At 56.1% G+C, this 27911-nt stretch overlaps 1 protein-coding gene across 6 annotated transcripts in view; it reads right to left on the reverse strand.

Annotated features, from left to right (window-relative positions):
* Positions 1-27911, reverse strand: part of AHDC1 (AT-hook DNA binding motif containing 1) — a 67684-nt gene that overhangs the window by 18376 nt on the left and 21397 nt on the right. For 4 of the 6 annotated variants that reach the window (XM_058553368.1, XM_058553369.1, XM_058553367.1 and 1 more), the window contains 3 exons: positions 6084-6261; positions 744-856; positions 563-600 (listed from right to left, as the gene is read on the reverse strand). The gene's annotated coding sequence lies outside the window, so the exon portion shown is untranslated. Of the gene's footprint in view, positions 1-562; positions 601-743; positions 857-6083; positions 6262-22053; positions 22372-22507; positions 23133-27911 lie in introns of those variants that run through there. The other 2 variants (XM_058553373.1, XM_058553370.1) reach the window with 2 other exon arrangements.

Here is a 27911-nt window from a genome sequence, read left to right on the forward strand (position 1 = left end):
ACCACACCCCGCCCTAAGTCCCCTCCCCAAGCCCAATCCCCTTGTTGACCCCCAATCTTTCCCAAACCACCACATGCACCTTGAACCCCTCACGGGCCCCAGTTCCACTTATTGACAGCTCACCCACTTCTAGACCCTGGCTATGGGCTCAGGGAGAACAGGACATCTGCCTTTGAGAGGGAAGCCTATCAGAAGGGTGGGGTGACCACACTAGATCAAACTTAAGGAGAGGGTCAGGCCCCTGCCAGAAGGCCAGGAAGTCCTATCGAGGGCATGGCCTCTTCTTTTTTTTTTTTAATAATTTTATTTTTTATTTAATCCCCCCCCACAAAGCCCCAGTAGACAGTTGTATGTCATAGTTGCACATCCTTCTAGTTGTTGTATGTGGGACGCGGCCTCAGCATGGCCGGAGAAGCAGTGCGTCGGTGCGCGCCCGGGATCCAAACCCGGGCCGCCAGCAGTGGAGTGCGCGCACTTAGCCACTAAGCCACGGGGCCGGCCCGGCATGGCCTCTTCCTTCTTGCCCCCACCCCAGGGCTCCAGGAGAACCCCAGACACTCACCCTCGGCTCTGCCGCCTGGGCTGTCACACTGGAGACCTCTGTGGGCAAAGACAGGCAACAGGAGATCTGAACAGTCTGGTGGCCACAGCCCAAACACTGCCCACCTGCCCACTGGCCCAGTCTCCTCCACATACCACCCCAGCTCCCTTGCTGCTCCCTGCAGTGCACACACCCTGCTGACCTGGTAGAGAGAGGGCCCCCGTGCCTGGGGGCTCTGCCAGTCGCTGGCTGTCAGCTGGGGGGTGCTGTGGAGCAACTTCGGCCTGAGCCCAGGCCTCGGGGTGTGGACAGCGCCTGGAAAGGACCATCGCAGCTCAGGTTTAGTGAGCACCTACTGCGCGTCAGGCACTGGGCTGGAAGCTGTCCAGGCATCGTTTCATTTAATTCTTCATACCAATCCTGTGAGGTAGGGGCTATTAATAACCCCATTTTGCACAAGAAGAAATGGAGGCTAAGAGATGAAGTAACATCATTCATTCAAATACTCGTTATTTATGGAGAGCCTACTTTGCACAAGGACTGCATAGACAAACAGTGATCAGATAATCATAAGTGATTTAATTATTAGTGGGATAAGAGCTGCAAAGAAAAAGTGACAAGTGCCTGAGGTCAGAGGTTTAACAATCACACCGGGAAATCGACAACAATAAAATACTTTGGGCACACTTTCTCTGTTGCCAAACACTGGGCTGAGCACATTATGTGGATTATCTCATCTAACCCCCCTGTAGACCCGAGATTCCCATTCTTACAGATGAGGAAACCATCCACTGGAAGGTGGCAAGCACCATGGAGGCAAGGGGTTCTGTCCTGTTCACTTCTGTGTGTATCTCCTAACACCCTGATCAGCATGTGGCCCACAAGTGTGCTTCAAAAAATATTTACTGAACTAATGAATGAAAGAATGAATGGGAGGCATTCAGAGCAACAAGCCCCACCTTTTCACATGAGGCTCTCTCTTTCCTCTTTAGGCACAAAAGTGGGACCCAAGAAGGATGCGGAGGGTGAGAGAAAGACAAGAGTGTGGAAAGGGACATTCTCTGAACCCTCTCCCACCTTTATCAGAAAGGCCCTCTCTGACCCCCCCATCCTACCTCTGGCCTAGGTCTGGCCCCTGCTACACACGCTCAGAGCTCTCTCTATTTCACCTTCACAGTATTTATCACGACTGCAATCAATTACTAGTATGACTGGCTATTCAGTGTGTCTCCCGCCTGAGTGTGGGCTCTTCAGGGGCAGGGACTGCGTTTGTCTTGTTTACTACTGTATCCCCTGACCCCAGGGCCTGGGCTATGGATGCTACATAAATATTTACCGACTGACTCCCTGAGCTGGTCAGGGCAGAGCTGGGATTTAGATCTAGGCAAATCTGACTCCCAAGGGAGCCTGCGGACTTGGGGCCCTGGCTGATCCCCAGGAGCTGGGATTTTGGGGCACAGGAGCTAAATGGGTCCTGACCATTGTGAGGATCTTAAAGCCAGACCCTGATCACTGACTAGTGTTTGGCCCTGACCTGATTCCCAAGGCCACGCCCACAGACACATGTAGACTCTCACCAGCTGCCATACTGCCCAGTGCTGTCACCCCACAGGAAGACCACAGAGCTGACTTGGGGAGAGTGTGGAAAGGGACACTCCTCTACTCCCCTTTGGTGGGCAGTGATTTGCAATCTACGAAGCACTTCCACATACATGACCCACTGAATCCTCACCCAGGAAGCCTGGCTTATTATCCCCATGTTACAGAGGAACAGGCTCAGAGCGGTTGTGTAACTTGCCAGAAGTCACATAGCTGCTAAGTGGCAGGATTCCTAATTCTGTCCTAAGTCCAAAGCTGCCTTCCACTCCCAGCTCCTGCAACTCTACTCAGCCACTCCTGAAAGTGCTCCTTCTAGAGCTGTGGTCTAATTTAAGGCTGGGAGGAACCTTAAAATCACCTCACCCGTTGGCTTCCAAACCCTGGGCCTGGGGGAGCCGTGTAACATTCCAGATACCCAGGCCCTAGTCCAGGGGAGTCTGACTCATAGATCTGAAGGGATATCTGGGAATCTGTATTTTTAATTGGCTTCCCCAGAGGGTACATGGTTCTAGTGCCACCTCATGTCCCTCCCATTTTACAGATGAGAAAGCTGAGACCCAAAGAGGAAAAGAGCCCAAGCCCACAAAATGTCATGGGAGGGCCCTTCTGTTACTCATCCAGGCAGAACATCCCTCTGTCTATTGTCCCTTCCTCTCTGCAGGTCCCAGGCCTCAGCTGTTCCTCATTGTCCTGCCTACTCGATCACTCAGGGTTCTGCTCTCTTCTGCGCCTGGCTGTAGACTGTGGACTGGCCCCTCCCAGGCTAGGCTCTCTCTGCTTCAAGAATCTCACCGTTGCTCTTGCAGGAAGGACTGTGGGTAACACCCTCACAAAGGAGGGAAGGGGCTCAGACTCTGGAATCTCCAAGTCCGATTTCCAACAGTATGGTTGACCCATGGCTCCTGATGCCCTCTTTGAGATGCCTACCAGAAGCCACCACCCTCCCTCACTGAGGGTGGGGCTCACCAACTCTCCCTGCTCTGCAGACCTCCCACTTGGGCCTGAGGGTGTGATCTTGGCAGAAGAGAAAAACCTCCTCTGCAGTGGTTGCTTCTGTTCCACCCACCCGTGAAGACCTCTGGGCACGTCCTCCCGCCAGACCTCCTGACTCTGTCCACTGCTCTCTTTTGCAGCCTCCAGGATCTGAGGGAAGCAGCTGGCTCCCCTCCCCACCACACCCAGGCAGCCATTTTCTTGGACCCCTCCCAAGGGCACCACCTATCCCATGTCTGTGAACAAAGTCGAAAGGGTCCCTCTGTCCGTCTGTCTGCTTCTGGGTCAGTGTGTCTGAGCCTGCCCATGGGGACACCAGCCGGCTGGGAGGGGGCTGGGGGCCCCAACCTGCTGTGCACAGTGCCGGGAAGCGCCAGCCCACATCCTTGAGTCCCCAGCCCCACCCTCCCCCGCTGCGGCTGTGACCACCCCACCCCTTCCCCAGCCCGCCTCCCCCTCCCCCACCCACAGCCTCCCCAGGGGAGCCAGGCTGCCAGCCCCAGCTCTCACTTCCGGCCTCATGACCCTCTCTCCAGCCTGCACACTCCTCCCCCCACACCATTTCCCTCCCAGCCTGGACTGAAGGCCCAGGGATGTCCTCGAATGGAAAATACCGCATCAAAGGGGCTATTACTGCTGCTGCAAGACCTCCCCCATCACCTCCCTTTGAGGCCTTTATCTCCCAGGACCTGCCGCTTCAGGAACTACACACCACCCCTCTCCATCTCCTTCTCTTCAGCCCCCTCCCACCTACCCAAGTGTACCTGAAGATCTTCCAACCTGACTTCTGCCCAAAATCATAACAAAAATAACGATGATGAAAATAATGATGGCAGCTGTCACTTCTTTGGCATTTAAATGGAGGCACAGAGAGGTTAAGTTATGCCCTTAAGGACAAACAGCCACGACACGGAAGAGCTGAAGTCTGAATTTAGGTTTGTTGGGCTTCTTTAAACCAAACTTCTTCACTGTCTAGAGAGTCAGCCCCCCTCCCCCGCATCCCCCCACAGCCTCCTCCAACTGTCCCAGTCCCAATCACCAGTTCTAATTTTTGACTTCTAATCTACCCCCTCCCACCTCAGTCACCCAGATGCACTACCCTCCCTCACCACTAGGTGTCCCCTTAGAGCCACTGATGCCCCCAAGGGGAACAAGCCCCGCCCCACCCCCTGGAGCCATCAGGGCCCCCCCACAGCACAGCACAGCACACCCCACCCTACTCTCAGCCACAGAGAGCTCCTTTGTGCAGCCCTCGCCCACCCCCCTTCCTGCCCGGAGCGGGGCACCTGGCAAGCAGGTCTGCCCTAGACCCGCCCCCTGCCAGCCCCCTGCCCTGGGTGCCAGGTGTGCAGGCACCACTGCCAGCTCTGGCTGAACCTGAGGGTCACCCTGCCCGGTGGCCCTCCCTTCCTCCCTCCGAGGTCACCCAGGGACTGTGATTCCCGCCCTGCTCCGCCCCCATCCCCTTCTGCCCTTGGCCCTTCCAGACTCCTGTCCTTGTCTTTCCTTCTGTCTCCAGGAGGACTCCCCTCCTCCAGCCCCACCAGGCCCTCCCCACAGCCTCTCACCCCCGCCCACCTCCTTCCCCTGAGAGCTCCTTGTTCCGCACCCCCTCCCCGCCCAGGTCTGATGAACTCCTCCTCCTGGAAAGTTGCTGCTGGAAAGGAAGTGACTTCAGCGATTTGGCCACAAGGCTGGGCACTGCTGAGCCCAGCTCAACCGAAGGCTTGCCCAGCCCACCTCCAAAGCACAAATGGAGCCACGTGCACACACCACCCCCAGTGTGCACCCAGAGCCCTGAACACACGCTTTCCCAGTGACACGTGGAGAGATCCCTGTGTACACACACCACACAGTCCCAGTGTACCCATATATCACCCCAGTGTGTTCAGCTTCTTGCCTATACACCTCTCCAGTGTACACCAGCACGCTGCACACATATACCATCGAGTGTGGCACACACAACACTCCAGTATTCCTACACCTGCCCAGTACATACTCTGAATCCCGCACACTCACCACTCCAATGTACCACATACACAGCCCTCGAATGTCCTCCAACTCAGTCCACTTATAATTCTTGTATACAGAACCCTGCGCACCTAAGGACAGAGCCCTACACACACCTGCTTGCACACAAGCCTGAATGCTTGCACACAAGATGCCCTGTACTTTTATAGTCCAGTGCACATAGCCCTGCATTCTCCCACAGTGGTACCTTCCCACCCTTACAATCCCAAGAGGCCCCACCCCCAGACCTCAGGCCCCAGGAATGCTCTTTTGGAAGGTGGGTGGGTCCCAAGGCAGGCTGGGCTCCAGGGAGCTTCCTGGAGCCTGGAGGCGTCATGTGTCAGTTCAGGGAGTTGTCTCTGAAGGGCAGGGCAGCCCCACCTGGCCTCTGTGGCTCTTGAGCCTGGGTGGGCCTCTGTGGCTCTTGAGCCTGGGTGGGCTAATCTGGGCCAGGAGTAGGAAGGGGGGTCCTGCCCCAGCCCCATCCCATCCTATGAGGGCAGCCTAGCATACCTGAGCTACCCAGCTCCTCTCAGCACCTCACCTTGGCCTCCCAGCTCTCTGCTTCCACAGACTCCAGCAGAAAGGGGTCCTGGGGGGGTCAGCTACACACATCAGGCACTCTGGTTTCCACCTCTGGTCATTGTCACAACCCCTTTCTCTTCCCAGTTCTCTCAGGTCATCAAGGAGAAGAGAAGAGACCCCAGACTAGGAGGCAGGACTCCAGGGGACTTGCTGTACATCCACGGGCCCCAGTTCCCCTTTCTGGATAATGGGGAGTTTGAGTAAGTTGGGTTAATATATTTTGATTTTATAAAGGGCCTCTTTTTGGCCTAAGCTGGGAGGGGGGATCCCTGCAAGGACTGGGAAGTAAGTCCTCCTGATCCCCACTTCCTGGGGGTGGCCCAGGCATAGACTCAACTTCCCTGTACACTCTTACCTGAGCAGGCTGTGCAGAGAGGCCCGGCTCAGCAGGAAAGGCCTGTCTTCGCCAGTGATTCCAGGGTGGTTTCCGCGGCGGCCTGAGAGCTGCCCCGAATCCGGGGCCCTCTGCACGCACTTAGCTGGGCGGGCTCTGGGGTCCAGGCCGATGGGTAGATAGGCAGGCAAGCTCCCATCTGTGCAAGAAACACAACACCCCAGGCATAAGCATGGACACAGGATGAGTCAGACATTGAGACCAGGAGGCTGTCCTAGACGGGGCCCGCTCTCGCACACAATGAAATCAGCTCCAACTGATTTCACTGGGGAGTTGTGAGCCTCTCTCTTGAAACCCCAGGTTCCTACTGGGAAGCAGTGTCTTTGCGTGTACAGGTACGTGCACACACGAACGTGAACACACACACTACGGTGGCCTTGGGAGTCAGACAGTCCTTGGCTCAACCCTCACTAACTGTGTGATCTTGGGCAAGTCAGTTAACTTCTCTGGCTCTCAGTCTTCTCAGCTATAAAATGGTGAGATCTTATGAATGGGGAGGAGTACTCTGGGGAAACTATAAATGCTAAGAGCTTATTTATAATGCAGGGGTGAGAGTTGTTGTTCAAAGTGATGGTGAATGCAGATTTCCATGAAGGGAGTATATGCAGCTGGCGCTCACCTTTCTCCATCAGCAACTGGTTATGTCTCTTGTTTTCTTTAATAACCATGGCCCTTCTCACCACCCCCTGCTTCCTACCCATTTGTCTATCCCTGAGGTCTGTACTGGAGCCAAGAGGGGCTCTGGGAATCAAGCCTCATGGACTGCTTACAGGTTCTAGTTGCCTGGGAATCTGTATGTGGGTTAGAGATCCTGCCTGTATAAATGCACGTCTGTGAATGTTCAGCTGTCTGGGTAAATACACCTGTACGTGGGTTCCTGGGTCTATTTAGCCTGCTGTGTGCTTCTCTGCATATTTCTGTATGTCTGTGTGGGAGATGTGTGTTTAAGAGCGTACATGTATGGTATTGTTGTCTTTGCTCATTGTGGTCTGTGATCAGCCAAGTGAGCGTGTGTATGTGAGGCTGATGTGTACCTGGGTTCAGTGTCTTCCGTTATACGTGTGGGTGTGTGCATCTGGGTCTATTCAGTTTTGTGTGTGCGTCCAGCTGAGCCTGTGTTTGCACGTCTGTGAGGACACAGAGGTGTAGGTGTGTGTGCCTATGTGAGACAAGGTGTGCCCAGCTGTGGTCGGGGTACGAGTGTGCCTGTGTGCGCACACACTCTACCTGGCTCTCTGCATCTCGCTGTGTCAGGAGGTGAAGCGGCTTCTGCCTGTCTCAGAGCTTTCTGGATGTGTGTGGGGGGTGGGGTGGGGGTGTGCGGCTGATCCTCTGCTGTCCCTGCAGGTTTCCAATCTCGAGGCCTGTGACTGCGGGCACTGGTGTCACTGTGGATCAGTGTTGCCTCCCTCCTACCTCTGCCTTTCTCTGGGTTTTCAGGGTCATGGTGTGATGGCATGACTGGTCACGGTATCTCTGTGGGTCTATTTCACTGTGGATCAGTATGTGCTGGTACATGTGTGTATTGTGTATCACTGTGTATCTGTGTATGTCAGTGGGTCCGTGTGCCATGTCATTGTATGTCTGTGCCAGTATAGCTGTGTGTCAGTATCAACATGTGTGAGAGGGGCTGTGTGCCATGGTGTGCCTGTCAGCACAACAGTGCCTCAGTGTTTGTGTGGCACCTTTGTGTAATTTGTCAGTGCATGTGTGTGTGTCTGTGTGTGCATGTGAGAGACCCTTTGTGAGACAGTGTGTGTCTGTGTCACGGTGTTTGTATGCCTGCTTCCCTCCTCCCTCCCTATCTCCTGCTCTCTCTCTCTCTCTCTGTAGGAGCCAGACAACTCCCCAAGCCTGGATTAGGGACAATTTATCCACAGGCAGAGAAGGAGAATTCCAACCTGCCAGAGCCTCCCTCCTCTGATCCATCCCCCCTTTCCTCGTGGTTGGGTGGGCACAGAAATGCAGCCCGGCAGCTCCCAAGCCCTCAGGGAGCCCCCACCTCTGCAGGTCCCCAGAGGCCCAGGAGGGCAGAAAAGATGGAAATCTGGGTGGCCCCAGAGCCCTCCAGCAGGGGTGGACTGGCTGCCCCTCATCCAGGCCCCCACAGCTCAGCTCATCTTGGCCCTGTTTTCCTACATATGGTGGTAGTGGGGGCGGAGGGGGGGGAGTCTGCATGGGGTCTGCCTGGCCCAGGGGGCTGGGGGGACCTCAGGAGCAAAGCTGCTCCCAGCCCCTCCACAACCTGATCCTCCCCAGCTGATAAACGTCAGCTCCCCCCACTCCCTGAAAAACAAATGACAGGGGAACTTGCTGTGCCCACACAGGCTGGGGGAGACGCTGGGAGGCGGGGGACAGTGTGGTGGGGGGAATGCGGCAAGGGGGGAGCAGGGGCTGAGCTGGGACTAAGGCTCCCTTCACGGTGCTCCAGGCGCAAGGCAGAATCACATGTTTCCCATTAGCTGCTCTGGCCTCCTTGTTCAGGGGGTGTTGGCTGGGGGAGATTTGTTCTGGTTGCAGACACCAGCCGAGACCACACAAGAGAGAGAGAGGAAAAGACAGAGAGAGAGAGAGAGAGAGAGAGAGAGAGAGTGAGATTAAGTGCCAGAGGGAGAGAGGAAAAGACAGAGAGAGGGAGAGCGAGAAAGATACACAGAGACACAGAGGGAGAGAAACAGAGACAGAGAGACAGACAGACAGTGACAGACGGAAACTGTGCAAGACAGGCACATACAAACACAAAAACAGAGAGAGTGGTGATGGGAGAGGCTAACAGAGAGACTGGGGGACAGGGACAGGGAGATGGAGACCCAGGTGCAGAGAGGCTGGTCAGAGGCTGAAGAGCCATGTCAAGGAGGCACAGAGTGCAAATCAGGCCAGGAGGGAAGGAGAGGGAGGGAGCCAGAGGGGAGAGTGGCGCTGGGGAAGCGAGCCTGACAGAGGGGGACCAGAGGGTGAGGGAGGGTGAACACGACTGCAGGGCCAGGGTGGGCCAGGGAGAAGGGCTGGGTGAGGGTGCCGTGTGGGTGGTAGCAGGGCCAGGAGGGCAGGGGGAGTGGGTGGGGATGCCAGGCAGACAGGCCGGAGATGGCAGTGTGTGGGCAGGGGGAGTGGATGCTCCGGAGCTGGCCGGGCGGGGGTGGCCAGTGAGCCCAGATCCTCCCGCCTCCTGACCCTCGAGCCTCGAGCCTCGGAGAGATAACAGGCCCGAATAGTGCTGACTTGCGGTTCAGAAATCCAATATCCTCCGCGGCGCACTAATCGACTACCTGAGCTCCCGGCCCGCGCTGAGCTGCCCCGATTAATCCTGCGGCTCCACAGCCTTAATTAGTTTAACAGTTTCAGGGGCAGAAGAGGCAGGGAATAGGGTCCCCCGGGCCTGTGGGGACACAGCCCCCCATGCGAACCCTGCCTGGTACCCCACCTCCCCAGTGACACCTGCCCCAGAGCCAGGGGCCCTTTCCACACCATCTGAAAATACACTGGGTCCTTTCTCCTGGGGAACAGTCTCAAGGGTCGGCACCTGGGTCAGAAGGTAGGTCATGTAGGACTGAGACCCCCCCCACCCGCCATTTGTGCCTGTGCTCTGGGCCTCCAGTGCTTCCTCTGGCCAGCTTTGGGGCCCTGTAGTCTGCATGGGAAGGCTCTCCCAACTGCAGCCCCATACCACGGGACAACATGTTGTCTCTTTAGGGTGAGAGACAAGCTCCCAAGTTACTGACAACCTCGCAACAGCATGAGATAATCACACGTCACTCCTCACAACAACATGAGATGGGCACATGGTGACATCTCACACATACCCAACAGTCAGAGAGACAGGCGTACAAGTCAGTGACCACCCTCCTAACAGGATGAGCTAAGCATATAACCTGTCACTTCCCCCAAAGCATGAGATGGGCACATGATATCCCCAGATAGTATGAGACAGGAACACAGGTTGTCACCCTCATTACTGTGTAACTAACATAAACCAGGCACCCCCACACCCACTAACGGGATGCAAAAGACACAAAGAACCTGTCTCTCCCTCTTTCTCACACACACACAGACAAGCCACACCTTCCAGGTGTGAGGAAGGTACAGACCCCCCACCAACCCCACCCCCCACAGTATAAGCCAGGGGCACAACTTTGCCCCTTCCCTATGAGTCCTCCCTCCAGACTGCGGGATGGGTACATGACATGTCACCCCGACTGCTTCAGACAGGTGACAGCCCACCCCCATCACTGCCAGCCTGGGTGGTGCTGTCCTCTGCCTGCAGAGGCGTCACAGCTCACAGGGCATGAATGTCACCCCAGCACTGCTAGAGCCGGGCACAGCCACACGTTGCCCCAGTGACAAACACTACTGGCCCCAGGAGGAGGTGGAGGTGCACAGAGACCTGGGCGTGACCTTGGTCCCTGGACACAAGGAGGGGAGGTGCCATGGCCTCCCTCCTGGGTCACCCGGAGGCCCAGGCACACAGACAACCAGGAAATACCACCTCTCCAAGCTCCCACCCCAACTCCACTTCTAATTGAATATAGTTGTTATCTAGGGAGGGGGCAAAATAAATGGTGGAAGGAGGGCTGTCGCTGAGGCCTGGGGAGCTGTTCCTCCACGACTTCTTAGAGATCACGGAGGGGAGGAGGGTTAGGGGTTGCTGTCACCACACCCTCAGGGCCCAGGACTGAAAAGGGAGTGGGATGAGAGCTTCACATCCCCACTGCTGCCACGGGAGCCCCTCTTCCTTACAAAGGCCCCCTCTCCAAATTCAGGCCACAGAGCCTGACAAGGAGGCTAAAGTCCAGGCGCATGACTCACCCAGGGAACAGGCCCAGCCTGCTGGCCAGAGTGAGGGAGGCCAGGAGCCAAGGGGCCTGGGTTCAAGTCTGAGCTCCTCCCAGGCCAAGCTGAGTGACCTTGGAGCAGCAGCTCAGTCTCTTTGGCTTTGGGGAGGGGGGGAGGGGCAGTAGTCAGGGAAATGCCAGGGTCAGAAAGAAGCTGAGGCTGGAGACCAGCAAGCAGAGCACTGGGGGGCCACGGGAAGGAGGACCCCGCCGTCCAACCCCTGGCTCCACCGCTTCCTCACAAGGAACCTCAGCTTTCCGTCCCTCAGGTTCCTCACCTGTAAAGCGGGGACGACACTGTCAGCCTCATAAGACAATGTGGTATAGAGTGGGCAGGTGCTCAAGAAACGGGAGCTTCTTAGGGAAGATGAGGAAATAGACTAAGAGAGGGCAGGAGAGTTGCCCAAGCCACAGGGCAAGTTAGTACCAGCTAACTCATCAGCCTCCACCTCCTGGCTTCCCACCTGGAGTTGTTTCTGTAGGACTCTTGGGGGGGGTGGGTGGGGGAGGAGAGTTGTTGGTTCCAGAGCTACCCTACTGTCCAGTGAAGACTAAGGAAACTGAAAGGAGTCTGTCATACAACCTGACCTCTACCCTAAACCTTACGTGGCCCACCTTCAAATGCAGGACCAGAGGGCCAACGCTGAGAGAGAGAGGCAGCCCGCATCCCAGGCCCCCATGACCAGTGCCAGCACCTGGTGCTTATAAGGACTGGGGGATCCGGGATGGCAGTGTCCAGGGCCTTCTCGTTGTACAGGAGCCCAGAGAGGGACAGGCCTGGCCTGAGGTCACACAGCATGACAGCAGTGGAGCCCAGAGCCCTGGCCAGGGACAGCCTCGGAGCAGAGTCCCTCTAGCCCCTGGGGGTGGCTGGAGATGGGGGGCCCTGGGGGACTGAGCAAAATGTGGCGACAGATGGCCTGCCGAGGCAGCGGCGATCTGGGCGGCTGGCAGGCATGCTCGCTCCCGCGCAAGGAAGCGGCTAATTTTAGCTGAGGCCTCGATGCCAGCTTTGTTCCCCCCACCCACCCGCTGAGGGGGCCCAGCATGCCTTGCGTGCAACCCGCCTCCCCCAGGCACCCCCTACTCCCCCGCCTGGCCCCTTGGTGAGTAGTGCCCGGACCCCAGGGTCCTAGCACGGTCTGCCTGACCAGGCCTCATCACACCCAGAGGCAAGGGCTGCGCTCTGGAGGCCTGGCACCCCCACCCCACGGTCTGTTTCCCATGACTCCAAGCTCATTCCTTAAACAGGGGTGGTGGGGAGGAGGGCTAGAGGCTACTGCCCAGACTGGGAGAGTTAGGGCGGGCCTGACAGCAGGGGCTGCCAGTCTTTGGTGGGGGGGAGGCGGGGCACTGTCCTCTACCAGATACTTAAGGAGACAGGACCCTTATTCTACCCCCGCCCTGAGACAAATTCTTCTGCGCTGGAGTCCCCCTGGTATTGGTGAGCAAGGGAGCAGGAGTCACTCTACTGTCTCTGTTCTTCATAACTTTGACTTTGCTCCAGGAACTCAAAAGTACTTTAAAGAACTCAGAGATAGAGGAAGGGTAGTACCCCAGTGCCACTGGGGGAAACTGAGGCACAGTCTGAGACAGCTATCATTGCAGCAGGGGAGGAGAGAAATCCCAGGAATCAGTGAGGCCTAGACATGCTCTTCTTTGAGTTCTTATAGTGAGGGGGCTTCTTGGGCCAGCTCAGCCCCTGGGACTACCCTCTGTCCCCACCTGGGCTGATAGAAGGTAGACTAGATGGATGGAGCCCATCCTCTGAAACCTTGGAAAGGGAGGCCTGGCACTCTTGGTTCCTGGTGCCCCACCCTCTGCAGGCTGTTTGACCTTAGAACCTCCTCTCCCCATTTCAGATTCAACTACACATGCCCAATGGGGTGCCAGGACATCTGGCCTCTACTTGAAAGGGGACTCCTTTGGGGTGACTCAGGGGGAAGTGACCAAGTGGGAAATAGAGGAAGAAGCCTTGAAAGAAATCTGTGTATTTAGAGGGAAAGAGTCAAACAGGAGGAAGGAGAAACCAAGGCAGAGAATCAGATTCAGGAAGAGAGACAGAAAGAGGAAGAATGTGGGGGCAAGAGAAACAGGACAGAATGAGGCTTCAAGAGAAAGAGATGAGGAGGTAAAGGATGAGAGAGAGAGAGAAAGCTAGAGTGAGGGAGAGAGAGAATGCTGAAGGAAGGAAAACAGCAAAAGAGACTCAGGAAGAGAGGGACAGAGGAGGAAGAAAAAGACAGAGACAGAGAGACAGGCAGGATGAGGCAGCGACAAAGAGAGAGAGAGAGAGCACAAGACACACACAGAGGGGAAGAAATGGAGAAGGAGCCTGCCACAGACAGCGCAAAGGCACAGAGCACTGAGGACACCACAGGGAGCTGGAGACAGACAGAGGGACTGACACACCCAGACACCACCAGAGACAGTCGGAGAGGGTGAGACACACAGAGAACGGGGCGGGAGGAAGGGGGAGACCCTAACTGATAGAGTGTGTGTTGGGGGGGACAGCAGGAGTAGACAGAGGCAAGGAGGGAGGGGGCATGAGGAGGAAGAGGAGGAGGGGGAGATGTCGTCGCCAGAGCTGGGGGGGACAGAGGACAGAAATGGAATGTGGGTCTGGGCATGAGGCTCACAGATGCATCGGCTCCAGTTTCAGCTGGGGCAGTTGGCTGCTGGTGGGGGGAGAGGAAGGAGCAGAGCTGGTGAGGGAGGGGGGCCTGTTGCCATGGCTGCGGGCACGGCAGGGGCACAGTCTGCTGGCACTTGGAGTTCTGGGCATGGTAGGGGGCTGACTGGGGAAAAGAAGGGGGCGATGAAGAAGCCTCGCTCTTGCCCTTGGGGCTCTACCAGGAAGAAAGTTTCCAGAGAGCAGATGGGAGATATTGGGGGCTGAGGAAGGCTCTGGGTCCTGCTGCACCCCATGGAGGCTGCCGGGGGGGGGGGTACCACTCTCCAGGTCGCTTGTGGGCATGCCAGGTTCCCACCTGTGCCTCAAGCTGGCCCCTGGGGACCCTCCTTTTCTGTCCCTCCAGTCTAGCTGAAGATCTCGCATGCTGCTGCTGCTGCTGCTTCTGCTTGCAGGGGAGCAGCAAGATTGTGAATTCAGGATCTGTAATCCTAACGCAGAGCCCAGGCCTACCGGGCTCCAGTTGCCAAGGCGACGGAGGGTCAGAGGGCAGCGCGGGGCGCCCGCTCCTCCAAGTCAGAATCCCAATTGTTAAAGCCCAAGAATAAACAGCTGAAGCGGCCGTGGGGGGGCCGGGAGGGGGGCTGAGGTCTGCATCGGCTCAGTGTGGTGTTGTCAAGCGAGATGTCACTAATTGTCTGAAGGAACAGGCTGAGGCAGCTCTTAACTGCTTCTGTGCCACCGGAGACACCTTGGCTGCCTGGCCCCATCCCCCGGGCCTCCCAGCATTCCACCGGGCCAGCTTGGTGGTGGTGGGGGTGCTGGCCCAGCATAATCCCTGCCTCCCTTGTATTGAACCCCCACATGCTTTAACTCCCAACACTCCTCTTCGCCCAACTTGGAACCTCCTACCTGCAAGCTAAACCCTTATGTCACCAGAACCAGTACGCCCCAATCACTGGGCCCCCAATACTCCTTGTGGTCCCAAACTGCCCCCTTGGCCTGCAAAACCCCTCCCAGCTCCCCCCACATCTCCACCACCTCCTCCTCCTCCTCCCCCCAGAAGTCAGAGGTTCTGGTACAAGATGTGTGGATTGTAGAGGAAGATAGTCTTCAGGTTCTTCTGAACTTTGTGGAGGAGGGGGAAGCAGGGAGGGCAGAGGGCCTCCTGAGGGGAAAGGGAAGGTCTATAGCATCTTTCTGTGCAACTCCCTACTCGTAGTCACATACTAGAACCAAGGCCCTGAATGGAGCCAGGAAATCTGGTTTCTAGCTTTGATTGCTCTACTGGCTGTGTGACTTTTGACAAGGTACTTTCCCTCCACGGGCCTGTCTCCTCATCCATCATCCATTCCAAACGTTCAGTAGTGCCTATTCTGAGCCAGGCTGTGTTGGGAACCCCTGCCCAGGGGAACTCCCAATCCAGTGGGTGAGAAAGTCTCACAAGACAAGGCAGAAAGCAATCAGAGATCTATCAGGTAAGATAGTCCATGAAAAACATGTAGCAGCCTGGTACCCAGTAAACTGTTCAGTGGGCAGCAGCTGGGGTTAGTAACAGTACTGGCATCCCCGTTATTACAGAGGGTCACTAAAAGGGTGTAGGTAATCAGAAAACAGATTGAAGAAGAGGTCAGTTCTGGAAGGCTTCCTGCAGAAAGTGGTACTTGGCAAGATTTGGACAGGTGGGCAGAAAGGTAGAGTGCTCCAGGAGAGATGAGGTCTTGTGAGGTTCTTCAAGGGGAACTGAGCTGTATGGTCTCAGGGTCGCCTGTTCAGCCCCTCCCAGAGCAGGAAGGGCGAGGCCTTCGACAGTCTCCCCGCCCCAGAGACCAGCCCTGCCTCCTCCTCCACCCACTGCCTGTCCAGACTGCAGGAGAGCAGTGCCTGGAAGGGGGCGGGCCGCCAGTGGGCAGGACTCCCGGAGATTGGTAGTACCTGGAGTGATGTCACAAGGGGCGGGGTCAGGGCTTCAGGCACGCCTCCTGCCCCAGACCCCTGCCCCACGCCCGAAAGGCGGGTCCCCAGGAGGGGGCGCTCAGGCCACCTCGCTGTCCCCTCAGGTGGCGGGCGGGGTCCGGGTGCTGTCCGTGGGCGGGGAGCTGGGCACGGAAACAGGGGATCCCCTAGAGAGGACCCAGCCCAGCCCGGGGCTGGACTCGTACAAAAGGCGACTTGTTCTTTCTTGGGATGCCTGCGCCTTCTCAAACATACCTACAGCCACACTCTGGGGACAGCTACACCCACACATGGCTCACAAAGCCAGCCGAGTGGGGAGTGGGGGTCTGTCGCCAGCTGCAGAGGTCGGTGTTAGGAAGAACCTCACCCCAACCAACCCTTGCCACAGACTCAACACCATTCACCTCACCCCATCCCACTCCAGTGACCTGGATACTGCCACAGCCTCATGCGCAGCCCTGGGGACACTGACCCAGTCACATTCTCCTAACTACCCTCTCCCTCAGACCATCTACAGGTCACCAACGCCTGCTATGGAGTCAGACTGCCAGCTTCAGTGTGGGCTCCACACTGTATGTGACCTGGGCACACAATGAGGCTCATTAGGGTTACTTTTTACTGAGTATTTATTCTATGCTAATCCTTACAATTACCTATTATGTTGAGTGCCATTAGTCCCATTTTGTGGTTGAGGAAACTGAGGCTTAGGTTAAATAGCTTGCCCAAGGCAGAAGCAAGGATCTGAACCCAGGTCAGGCTTGCAGACCCTGTGTTCTTCCGAGTATTATCTCTGCTTCCCATCACGCCATCTTACACTTGAACACCCCACCACACACACAACCACAGACAGCAAAGCCATCTCAGAGTCAAGGTGTAATTCTCCACCCCAAACACATCTCAATGTCACAGTCTAGCGTCAGGCAGTTTCTCTCACTAATCAGTGAGTGTGTTTGTCGTCAGGGAGGGGCGGGGGAGACTCTCCTAACTCTAAGCTCCCCCGCCTCCAATGTTGGCCCTCAGAGTCATTATAAATGAGGCACAGAGTGAGAGCAGGGCCAGAACAGGCTACCTCTAACCTTTCAGCAGGCTTACCTCCACCTCCCCAGACTCCAGGATGACAAAGCACGGCCTTACTTGCTGGGGCCAGGACCCTCCCCTAGCCCCCAACCCCTACTGAGAACAAGTCGAAACAAACTCCTTCCTGGGGATGTCAAAGCACCTTTCCTGGGGGAGGCGGCTCTGTGATCCCCTGAGCCTGGCTAGGGAGAAGGATCAGGTTACTCTTTCCCCAGCTGTGCCTGGACTCCTTGGGGCTGACCTTTCACCTCATCCAGGCCAGGACCCAAAGGGGGCCGGGAGTCCAGCCCTCACCTCCTGTTAACCCTCTGCATTCCTCATCTTTTTATTCTAGAGCCCCCCTGGCGGGTCTCAGGAAGCCCAACTGGGCGTGCCAACCTTTCCCCACCCTCCCATCCTGGGGTCCGGTTTCTCAGAGCGCTTTACAGAATGCTCCTCCCTGCCCCCTGCCCAAGCTGCCCTGCCCTGCCGGGATCAGATACCTCCGCCCAAGCAGCTGAAAATGACCTGAGCTATTTTCGCTCTGGGATCACGTTGCAAACTCCCCCTTGAGCTGGCAGCTTCCCACATCCCTCCAGACCATTGCCCCCTACTCCTCATCCCTCACCCAGAGCCAGTGACTAACAGGACAGGAGGGCTTTTAGAGACCACTGGCCTAAACTCATCAGATGGGGAGACTGAGGCCATGAGGAGTCACGCACAGGGCTGGGCAGAGAACCAGGCTTCCTGGGTCCCCGCCCATGTCTGATTCTACTGTCTAGCACGACCTGCTCTGTAGCCTAGATCTCAGAGCCTTTGACCCAGCCGACCTCCTCCAAGCACCAGAAAGTCACGCTGGAGGCTACCCACAAGTCTGTCTGCCACCCTGCATGTCAGAAACCACTTCTGCCACACTCTTCTCTGTTTAGAATTGGGACCAGGTCTGTACCTGTATCATAGCTACATGGACCATAGGAACGTTTGGGGGGGATACAAACTGGGAGGAAAGACAGGAAGACTGAGGCTCAGAGGATTGGGAGGTGGATTCAGGCTTCCTGAGGTTTATATTGCACAATACTTCCATGTTCGCAGCAGCCCCTAGCCCCAGCTTCTTGGTACCCCCCCTTCCATTCCTACAAACCCAGCCCCCTCCAGGCCCCTGCCCCTCCACCTCAAGCCCCAGCCCTCCTGGGCAGGAATGTGACTGGTCAGGTCTGAGCTGACCACAGGAGTGCCTATAAGATGACAGACCCCCCATCCTCCCAGCCTGGGGGAGCTCACATACCAAGGCAAAGTGGGGGGGGGAAGGGGGGAGCTGCTTTAACCCTTTGCAGCCAGGCTTTAGAGTGAAATAGAGGGGTACTCTACTACTAATGGCCACTCCCACATGAGTGCTGCCAGGTGGGGGAGTGCAGGCAGAATCTACTTCACCCAGGGGGTGGAATGGGGGTATCTGCCCTGCTAGTCCCTGTTAAGAAAAATTATCCTTTGCTACCCCAACTGTTTAATTTCATCTCCTGTGACATTTGGAAAAACAGTCATGAGCTGGTGCAGAGGGAAGAGAAGGAAAGGAGGCATTATGAACCCCAATCTCAGGAGCCCCTAGTCTGATGGGAGAAATACAACCCTGCCCTGGGGAGTCTGAGGGGGGGAGCCAGGCACAGAGGCTGGGACAAAGAGCTGAGAAGAGCATGGCGCTGCGCAGAAGTGGGAGGAAGCCAGGGCAGGAGCAGAACAAGCCAGGTGGGGTCAGATCGGGCAGGCTTCCCGGAGGCCCCTCGGCCCACACCCCTCCCCCCAGGCTCTGGAATCTCGGGGGTCAGGGTTGAGGGACAACCCCGCCCCCTGCTCCCCTCGGGCTCAGGAATTCCACCAGCCAAGTGGGGGGGGCTGCTTCGGCCTCAGTCCAAGTTGGCTCCCACTGGATCGGGAACTGCATCTCCTCCTTGGCCCCCTACCTCCACCCAAGCCCCTGGGCTGGCCCCTAGCCCCCTCCCCTCCCCCTCCCTGGCTGGCACAGTGTGTGCCAGGCGCTGACAGAAAACAAACCCGCCGGGGTGGGTTTGCAGGGAGCGGGGTAACCTTGACACAGTTGCGGCAGTCGCTAATGGCAGACACACACTCCGCCTGTTCTGGGGGGACTGTTGCTGTTGCTAGGAAACCGGCAGCCGCGTGAATGGAAATGGGTCAGTAAACCTGGGGAGAGATAGTGTGACACTCGAACCACTGCAGCTGCTCCAGCCCACACCGAAATCCCTCCTCTTCAATATTTATCACTCCCGCCTGGGCCCTCAGCTCCTGCCAGACCTTGCACCAGCCTGGCCCTCAGGCCCCCCCAAGGCTCGACAGGGGACGGGGAAAGAGGAGAGATGGGGGGTTGCTTATCCGCTCCTTGGGGGGGGGCCCCCAGGCGGGATGGAACTGGTTCTGGAGGAGATTGAACAGGAAACAGAGTCTAATCCTGCGGCGGGGAAGGGGTTAAAAGGTCAATTCACGCCTGTTCCTGATTTAGGCACCGTGGTAAAATTACTTCAAGTGTGAACGGGCTTGAGACGGCCTGCCTGCCTACCTGTGGAGGGACTGATTAAGACAGGAGACCTCCCTCCCAGTGCATAAGAGATGGAGTTGGGGGAGAGGCACCCGAAACATGGCCAGGATTCGATCAAAGCCTGAAAACATCCTCTCTTACAGCCTGGCAATCCCCCCAATATAGCCTGAGGCTTCCTAACAGCCAGAATCGATGTTCCTAGTACAATCTGATAGCACCTCAAATGGGGCAGCTGCCTAGTGCCTTACAATACTGTCCTGTACAGACACACCCCCCAAACAGCCAGACACTCACTGTTCAGAAAACTTGGACAACACCCCTACACAGACCCGCCCTCCCCAAGAAAACATGACAATTGCAATTCAGAACAGTGCAGTTCAGCTCAACACCTATAAACAAGCCGACAAACCTAGTCACAGACAAAACTGCCCTGTGTCAGACTGTGCTGAATCTTCTATCACTTCCCCGAAAGGCTGGAGCCTCCCCAAACAGCCTGCCCTAACCCAAAGCCTGGTTCTCTGGTTCAGCTATGTTTTTTCTCCCTCCCATTCCCAGCCTCCCTGTCTTGCACACACCCCAATATACTGCCCCTGCAATTGCTCTTCTGGACACACCATCCCACAAGCTAGCTGCCTCGTGCACCGCACCCCCGATTCCCTGGAGGCTGACTGGTCACTGACACACACGTTCCCTTCCCCTAGAACAAGCACTGTCTAACAGCCCCGCCTGACACAAGCTCTTGTTCTTGGGCACAGGCCTCTCTCCTGACACAGGGACCCTGGGAATCAGCAGTACTACTCACTCCGGTGATATGTCCCCTCCACCCACAACTTCAGCCAGTATCCCTGAAGGGTGTGTCTTGGGAAGGGAGGCACTCCAGCCTTCTGGAGTGGGGGATACCTCGACAGGAATCTCCCAGCTGACTTGGTTCTGTGTCCTCCCATCTCCTAGGATACATCAGTCAACACAGGCTCGGAGCCTGTCAGAGCTGGAAGGTGCCTTAGGGAGTCGCTAATCCAGCCTCCTCCGCTCAGCAGGAGAAAACCAGGGCCCAGAGAGGAGAAGCAGTCTGCCCAAAGTCACACAGCCCAAGTGCTGCTTCCGTCTCTTTCTCTTCTACCGTCCCTCACTAACAGCCCTCTATGGGTTGAAGAGAAACTAGGGTGGGGTGGGTTAGTCAGCCCAGGAAGGCTTCCCTGAGGTAGAGGAAGGTGGGACTGGATTAGCTGGGAGACGGAGAGTCTGTAGTCCTAGAGAGGAGTTTATGAGAAGTGCCCAGCAGTGCATTCAGAGACACAGGCCCCTGGCAGCCTGGAATCTGGGCCACATAACTTTGCTTGCATCTGGACTTTGCCAAAATGTTCTGATGGATACTCATCCCACCCCACTTCCTATCCCAGGGCCCGAGAGAGCTGCCTCCCCAAACCAAAGGTAAAGGAAGGTTTGCTCTGTTCCCCATACCTGGCCTTGAATGTAAATTCTAGGAAATCCCTGCCTTTTATTATTTAAATAGATCTCTGCCAGGAAGCCCCTGGGATGTGAATGAAAGAGGTTTTCTGCTAGGTAGTTTTTATTTCAACTCCATTTTGCAGAAAAGCAAATTGAGGCTCACAGAGGTGGGGTAGATTGCTCAAGTTCACACAGACAACAAATGGAGCCTTGAGTTCCTTCCAGTACACAAGGAAGGCCAATCCAACAGGAAACAGGGAGAACTGGGTGGGGGTGGGGGGTTGACACAGGCCCAGGCCCAACATCCTGGGCTGAGGGGGAGCCAATAGGCATTTGAATTTGAATCTGGGTATCTGGGTTCTACTCCCACCCACTCGAGCTGTGGTGGAGTGAAAGGTCAGCATGGAGACGGGAGGGAGAGGAAGTAGAATTCCATCAGCTCTCAGCCTGCCTGGGCCATACCCCAGGGAGCCAGGCCAGGGGCTGCCCCAACTTCCCCGGGGCCCAGAGCTCTCTGCCAGCCCCTGCCCCCACCTCCACCCCCACCAGAACAGGAGAAGGGGAGCTCTCAGCCAGCCACTGCCCCCACTATTACCTGAACAGCAGGAGTATTGTGAGGAGACCCGTCCCCCTCCCTGGGCCTCAGTTTCTCCATCTGTACTAAGAGCTAGCCTAGCAGGAAGGACTTGTAAGGGCCCTTCCAGGTTTAACATAGTGCAGTGCCCAGTCCTAGTTTTCAGTCCCCAGCACAAATTTAGAAGTCTCTCTCCCAGTCTGGAGCTAGCCGAGAACAACAACATTAAATATGTGTTTGATGAATAAATGAACACTCAATAAAACCAATGTCTTTCTGTTCTCCCCAGCCTGAGTGAGAGGCACTACTTAGTTTGGGAAGCCACATTTCGCAGCGTTGTTGGTGGGGAAGGGGATTCAAATACTCTGAGGGCTCTGAATGGGGCTGTATATTACACAGGTGCCCTTCACTTCCTGCCCTCACTACCTGTATACACTATGTTAATTGCTTTAACTGTTGTGCAACTTTAAGCCCCACAACAAGGCCATGACCTACCTACTATTATCTAATTTTTCAGATGAGGAAAGGGACTAAGGAGTGAAGGGACTTGCTCAAGGTCACACAGCCAGTGAGTGGCAGAGAAAGGATTCAAAGTGCATCTCTCCCCACTGCTTTTGTTTAACATGGTGAGGGTGTGCTGGGTTGGGGCAGGAAATGAAGCTGAACAGGGACCATTGGCAAGGGGAGAGGGGGTCCACCCCAGGACCCAGGGGAGGTGCCTGCTGAGTTGCCAAATGGTTCATCAGTTTGCAGAGCACCAAATGGTAGTGGAACTACCAAAGCTGTGGGACAGCATCCCTTCCCCTCCCCCACAAAGGGCAGGGTAGACCTCTTTCCCTCCCCCAACCCACAGTGCCCAGAGTGAGCCCTAAGGAGTCACTTACCTACTCCCCCGGATCTCAGGGCTCCTGTAAAAGGAAGCCCCTCCCTCCCGGCAGCCCTTTTCTGGACTTCGGGACCTGCAAGGTGCAAAGCCGCCCCCAAAGCAAGCTGCCGCCGCCGTCGGAAAAATTGTCCAGAATTTTTCCGGCGCGTCTGCCCCCCACGGGCTCAGCAGTTGCGGGGGTGGGGGTAAGGGGCTGTTGGGAGAAGACTGCCTCGCCTCCCCCCTAGAAGCCCTTAGGCGCCTCACGCTCGACCAGGAGGCTGTGGTCCACAGGCCCAGCCGTTCTCGGGCCCGAACGGTCCGCCCCCGAGTTTTCCCGCCGCCGCCTCCGGAGCTACCTGGCAGGCCACCCCCGCCCCCCTCCCAGATGAGGCCGCGGAGCTTCTAACTCCTGGAGGAGGTGACGGGCCGAGAGGGAAACCAGGCGGCTGGGGGAGGGGCGTTGCCTGCACCTGGCCCCTCTCCGCCGTCCAGGCCGGGAGGGGCGGGACTGGACCCCCGCCAGACCCGAAGAGAGCGGTGGGGGAGGGGAGGTGGGCCGCCCTCCTCTCCCGTAGTCTGGGGGCGGGTGGGGTCTCCCCCGACAACCCTCGCCGCCGAGGCGCCCCCTAGGGTCGGGCTGCGAGGCGCCCCTTCCCGAGCCGCACGCTCAGCCCGCTCCCCAGGCCGGCCGCGCTCTCCAGCTGCAGGAAATTCCAGAAGCTCTCCATCATCCCGGCGCAGCGCGCAGCCCGGGCTGCCAAGGCTCCCCGAAGGAGAGCCACATGCCGGCCGGCCGCGCGGCCCGCCCTCGCCCCCCCTTCCAACCCGGCCGGGCAGCCACGTCGGGCCGGGCGGGGGCCCGGCCAGCCGCCCCTTCCCGCGCCCCGGGCCCGGCGGAATGCGTGGCAGCCCCGGCCGGGGGCTATTTTGAGCGGGAGGGGAGCGGCCCAGCCTCGGTGTTTTCGGCTTTTTCCTGGCCCCCGGCCCGCCAGCCCGGGCCCTCGGCTGCCCGCGGAGGGGGGGGGGTCACGAGGCGGGGGGGGGGGAAGGGGAGGACCGCCGCGATCCGGCTCGGGCTCGGGCTCCGGCCCAGGCCCGGGAGGCGCCCGGCGGCGGTCCGGACCTGCGCTCTCGCCCGAGGCCGAGCGGCGGGATTATTAATAGCGCGCCTGGCTCGGGCTACGACTCCAGGGCGCCCGCTACCTGCACGCCCCTCCTCCGGTGAGCACAGGCGGCCGGGGCACTCCCTCCCCAGCGGCGGACTCGGGCCTCACTGGATAGCGCCACTGTGCACCAGTGGCCAATCACTGGCCTCGATTTCCTTACCTGTAAACTGGGGTAAATTGGGGATGAGCTGTCTGGCTTTATACGGTGGGTACCAAATAAAAGTTTTGCTTGCTGTGTGCCTCTCCTTGGGCAAAACGCCTTCCCTTTTGGGGGCCTCAGTTTTTCCATTTTATTAGAAAATGAGGGGGTCTGAAAGGACTCTTTCCAAGGGAAGAATCCCTTACATTTGAATAACGCATTTTTCACTTACAATCCATTTGAGCTGAGCGATCCCCCGGTGGTAACAGCCAACACTGAGCACTTGCCTTGCATGATTAGCATGCATTAACTCACTTGATTATAAGGTTCCCGTAAAGTAGGTAATATCTCCTTTTTGCTGATGAGGAAACTGAGGCTCAGGAAGGTTAAGTGACCTGCAAAAGGTCACACAATGGCAGAGGCCAGAGTCAGATAAAGTCTGGCTCCAGAGTCTAAGTTAACCATTGAACCATAGTGCCCTGAGACAAGCAGGACAAACACTGCCCCCTTTTTATAAAGGAGGAAACTGAGGCTCCAAGTGTGAGTTGCCCAAAGTTGCCTTTGGCCAGCTAGTGGCAGAGGCGAGCATTCAACACAGACCTCCCAACTCCTAGTCTAAGGCCCACAGCAGCCCTCTGAATCTGTTCAGCTCCTGCCCTGGGGCAGCTAGTGTGGCATCCGGGATAGGGTCCTAGAAATGGGCACAGAGGCACTACCCCTATGGGTACCAAGCTGTGTCCAGGGCCCTGGAGATTACCTTCTGCTCCCAAGGGTCAGACCCAGACTTCTGGGCCCCCAGGGTTCACTGATCCACCAAATTCTCGACTTAGCCCAACCTTAGAGCCATGGGGGTGGGGGCATCTGAGGATGAGGGGAGATGGCCTGCATGGGTAACAGCCTGGGACAGGGCCTGGAGTTGCTTCCTGCCCTCCCACCCCCCAGCAAGGAAGCACAAAGGCTGGCAGGCCCCCCCACTCCGCCCCGGAAACCTGGCAGTTTATTTCTGTCTCTGGGCCCCCTGTTTCCACAGAGTCAGTCCAGGAAGGCTGGCAGCAGCTGGCTTGGAGGGGTGGAGCTCCTGCTCCCTCCAGGGTCCAGCTGCTACCCTGCCCCACCCCCACCTGCCAGGCCACACCAGACTCCAGAGTCAGAGGTGACATTGGGATGAGGGAGGGAGGAGCTGAAGGCCAGTTGGTCAGGACTCCAAGGGAGGGAACCCCCCCACCTCCCAACCCAGAGCCTAGATGCTCTCCCTGGGTGAGCCAGTCTATACTCAGTTCAAGTCTGCTAGGAGCATAAACTCTGGTGTGTCCAACTCTATTTATTCCAGATCATTCTGGCTCATGACTCTTCTTGACGCTGGTCCCAAAGAAAAGCCTGCTTCTAAACCTGTGCTGCCCAATATGGTAGAAACTAGCTCTTGAGCACTGGGAATGTGGCTAATTGGAACTGAGATATGCTGTAAGTATAAAATATACACCAGATTTTGAAGTCTAAATATGAAAAAAAAAAAGTAAAATATCTCATTCATAATTTTTATAATGCTTATATGTTGAAATAACAATATTTTGAATATATTGGGTTAGATAAGATATATTAACATTAATTCACTTATTTCTTTTTTTTTTTTGTGAGGAAGATCAGCCCTGAGCTAACATCTATTGCCAATCCTCCTCCTTTTTTTCCCTTTTTCTCCCCAAAGCCCCAGTAGATAGTTGTATGTCATAGCTGCACATCCTTCTAGTTGCTGTATGTGGGACACCGCCTCAGCATGGCTGGACAAGCGGTGTGTCAGTGCACGCTGGGATCCGAACCCGGGCCGCCAGTAGTGGAGTGCGTGCACTTAACTGCTGAGCCACAGGGCCAGCCCCCTGACTTATTTCTTTTTACTTTGTTTAAGGTGGCTACTGGAAAATTTAGATTACATATGTGGCTCCCATTACATTCCTATTAGACAGTGCTGTTCTAGATCATATGGTGCTCTGGCTTAGGATCAAGACTTTGCCTGCTCTAGATCAATATCTGTGTGGCTTTAGCTCACCCACTTCCCCATATCCAGAACACAGCCTTATGTGTGGGTCTGACTCTGACCACCCCACATCACCCTGCCCCAGCTTTCTGTGAATCTAGGCTCAACCAGACTTTTTGGCTTAATCTCTTTTAAACCACTGTCTAGTACATTTGTTCACCATTTCCCAATATCTAGATCTCAGCAAGAGTGTGGCTCTAGATCACCTCCCATGTTATCTAGCCTGACACCCCAAGCTTGTTTGCTGATATCGCTGTCTAGTAAGATTTAAGATCTAGACACCTTCAGGAGGCATGAGGTTCTAGATCAAGTGTTGGCAAACTATGGCTCAAAGGCCAAATCTGGCCTCCTGTCTGTTTTTATAATTCAAGTTTGACTGGAACACAGCCATGCTCATTCATTTATGCATTGTCTATGACTACTTCCAAGGTACAATGGCAGAGTTGAGTACTCATGACAGAGACTGAATGGTCTACAAAGCCTAAAATTTTTACAATCTGACTCTTTACAGAAAGTTTGCCAACCCCTGTTCTAGATGACCAACAGTCCAACCCCCCATAAATCTAGATTCCAGCCTGAGACTATGGCCTAGTCTAATCTAGATCACCTCCTGCTAGATGGTACTGCTGCCCAGGATCTAAACCAGAGCCTAACATGTACCCCGTGCTGCTTGGGTTCCAGATTCCACTCAGATCTCAGGAGCTGAGCCCTAGGACTCTTCTCTGGGATGGAAAGGGTGTCTCCACTTCCAAACTCCCTTAGAGAGATCAAGGCCCATTGGCCCTTCTCAATGGCCTTGGGAAGGGGGAGGGAGAGTAGATTCCAGAGCCAGCACTGGAGGCTGAGTCAAAGAGTCAGGGGTAAGCCCTTCCCTGCCAAGGGGGCAGAATATAATCAGCCAAGAAGACAGAGCAGCCCCATACTCCACCCCTTCCCAGCAGCTGGGGTCAGTGTGGGACAGATACGAACCCCTGGAAGCTAGACCAGGGGGCTCCAAATGGCATGTTCTCCTCCAACCACCTGATGCCTGTCACCTCAGGGCTGAGCTGGCACCACTATCCCCCTTTCCCACAGTTCACCCAAGCTCTGCTTCTCGATGGCTTTCCTTGAAAATCCTCCACATCTGCCTTTCTCCCTGCCACATCTCATTCCTCCATCCTAGAATCCTAGCCTTAATCTTAGAGGTTAAGGTCTTGACTCTGGAGCTGACAAACCTAGACTTCAGAGACAAAGCTCTGACTTTGGGCAAGTCACCTCACCTCTCCAGCCTTCCTCAGTTTCCTCATCTGTAAAACAGAAATCATCATCATCATCATCATCATCATCATCATCATCATCATCACCATCACTATCATCATCATCATGGTATCTACCTCACAGGGTTCTTGTATGGACTTCACAAGATCATGACGTATATCACTTTCCCCAGCACCTGGCCCGTGATAAGCATTTGATGCTAGCTGCTATTTTTATTACTACTGATCATCTAGCTTGGTTCCATGGATGGACTCTGGCAGCTTTGTAAACCTCACAAAATTTTAACCCAAACTTGTTTTTGTATTTTTCTGAAGAGAAGGCCCATGGCTCTCATCATCTCAAAATGGATCCTTTGCCCAAGTGGTTAAAAAAGGGGGGGGGCTTTAGTTCAATCTAAATGGGGAAACAGAGGCACACAGAGGGGAAAGGACTAGCCCAGGGTCCCTCAGAAAATGTGAGGCAGAGCCAAGACTAGCACCCAGGAGTACCGTCTCCCAGGACCCACTCTTTCCACTAGTCCAGGCTGTCTCTCTAATCTGGCCTCATCGTTTCTCGCCTGCACAGCTATGACAGCCCGCAGTGGGCTCCCCACCTCCAAATGCCTCCACTGAATCTCCTCCACCTAGTGCCAGATTCATCTTCCTCAAATCTCATTCTCATGACACACCGTCCCTGCTCCAAAACCTTTAATAGCTCCCTACTGCTGATGACATCAAGGCCACGGTCTTTAGCCTGACATTCAAGAGCCTTCACAGCCAGCTCTGGCCCCTGCCATCCTCCTCGCTGTTCCCTCTTGTCTGGTCAGTGAAGCTGACATCTTCCTTTCCTCTCTCCCCGTCCCCACAGTCTCCATACCACCCACACACTCACTCAGTTCTGGACAGATGCTGCCCCTTTCCTCAATCACACAGTGTCTCAGGCCCAGCCTGTTACCCCCGTTCTGCCCTCAGGGTTGCCCCTGGGTCCAGCCACTCTCTGAACTCACCCTGATCAGGTGTGCTGACTGCAGCTCTGGCTCCAGCAAGCAGGCCTCTGCCCCTGCTCTCCAGCTCGGCTCCATCCCTGGACACTGACACACCTTAGCCACTGCCCATATCCTCTCCAATTAACCTCTCTCTCCTTCTGTCCTCTAGATTTGCAGGAACAACATTCCTCTCGTCATAGGGAGTCATAGGGAGTCAGCCGGTATAGCACTGTGCTCAGAGTCATGACTCCTGGGTCAGATTCTTCTCTTTGAGCCTCAATGTCCTCATCTATAAAATGGGCACAGCAATACCTCCACC

Source organism: Diceros bicornis, chromosome 13 (assembly GCF_020826845.1).
Source record: "Diceros bicornis minor isolate mBicDic1 chromosome 13, mDicBic1.mat.cur, whole genome shotgun sequence".
Lineage (NCBI taxonomy): Eukaryota > Metazoa > Chordata > Mammalia > Perissodactyla > Rhinocerotidae > Diceros > Diceros bicornis.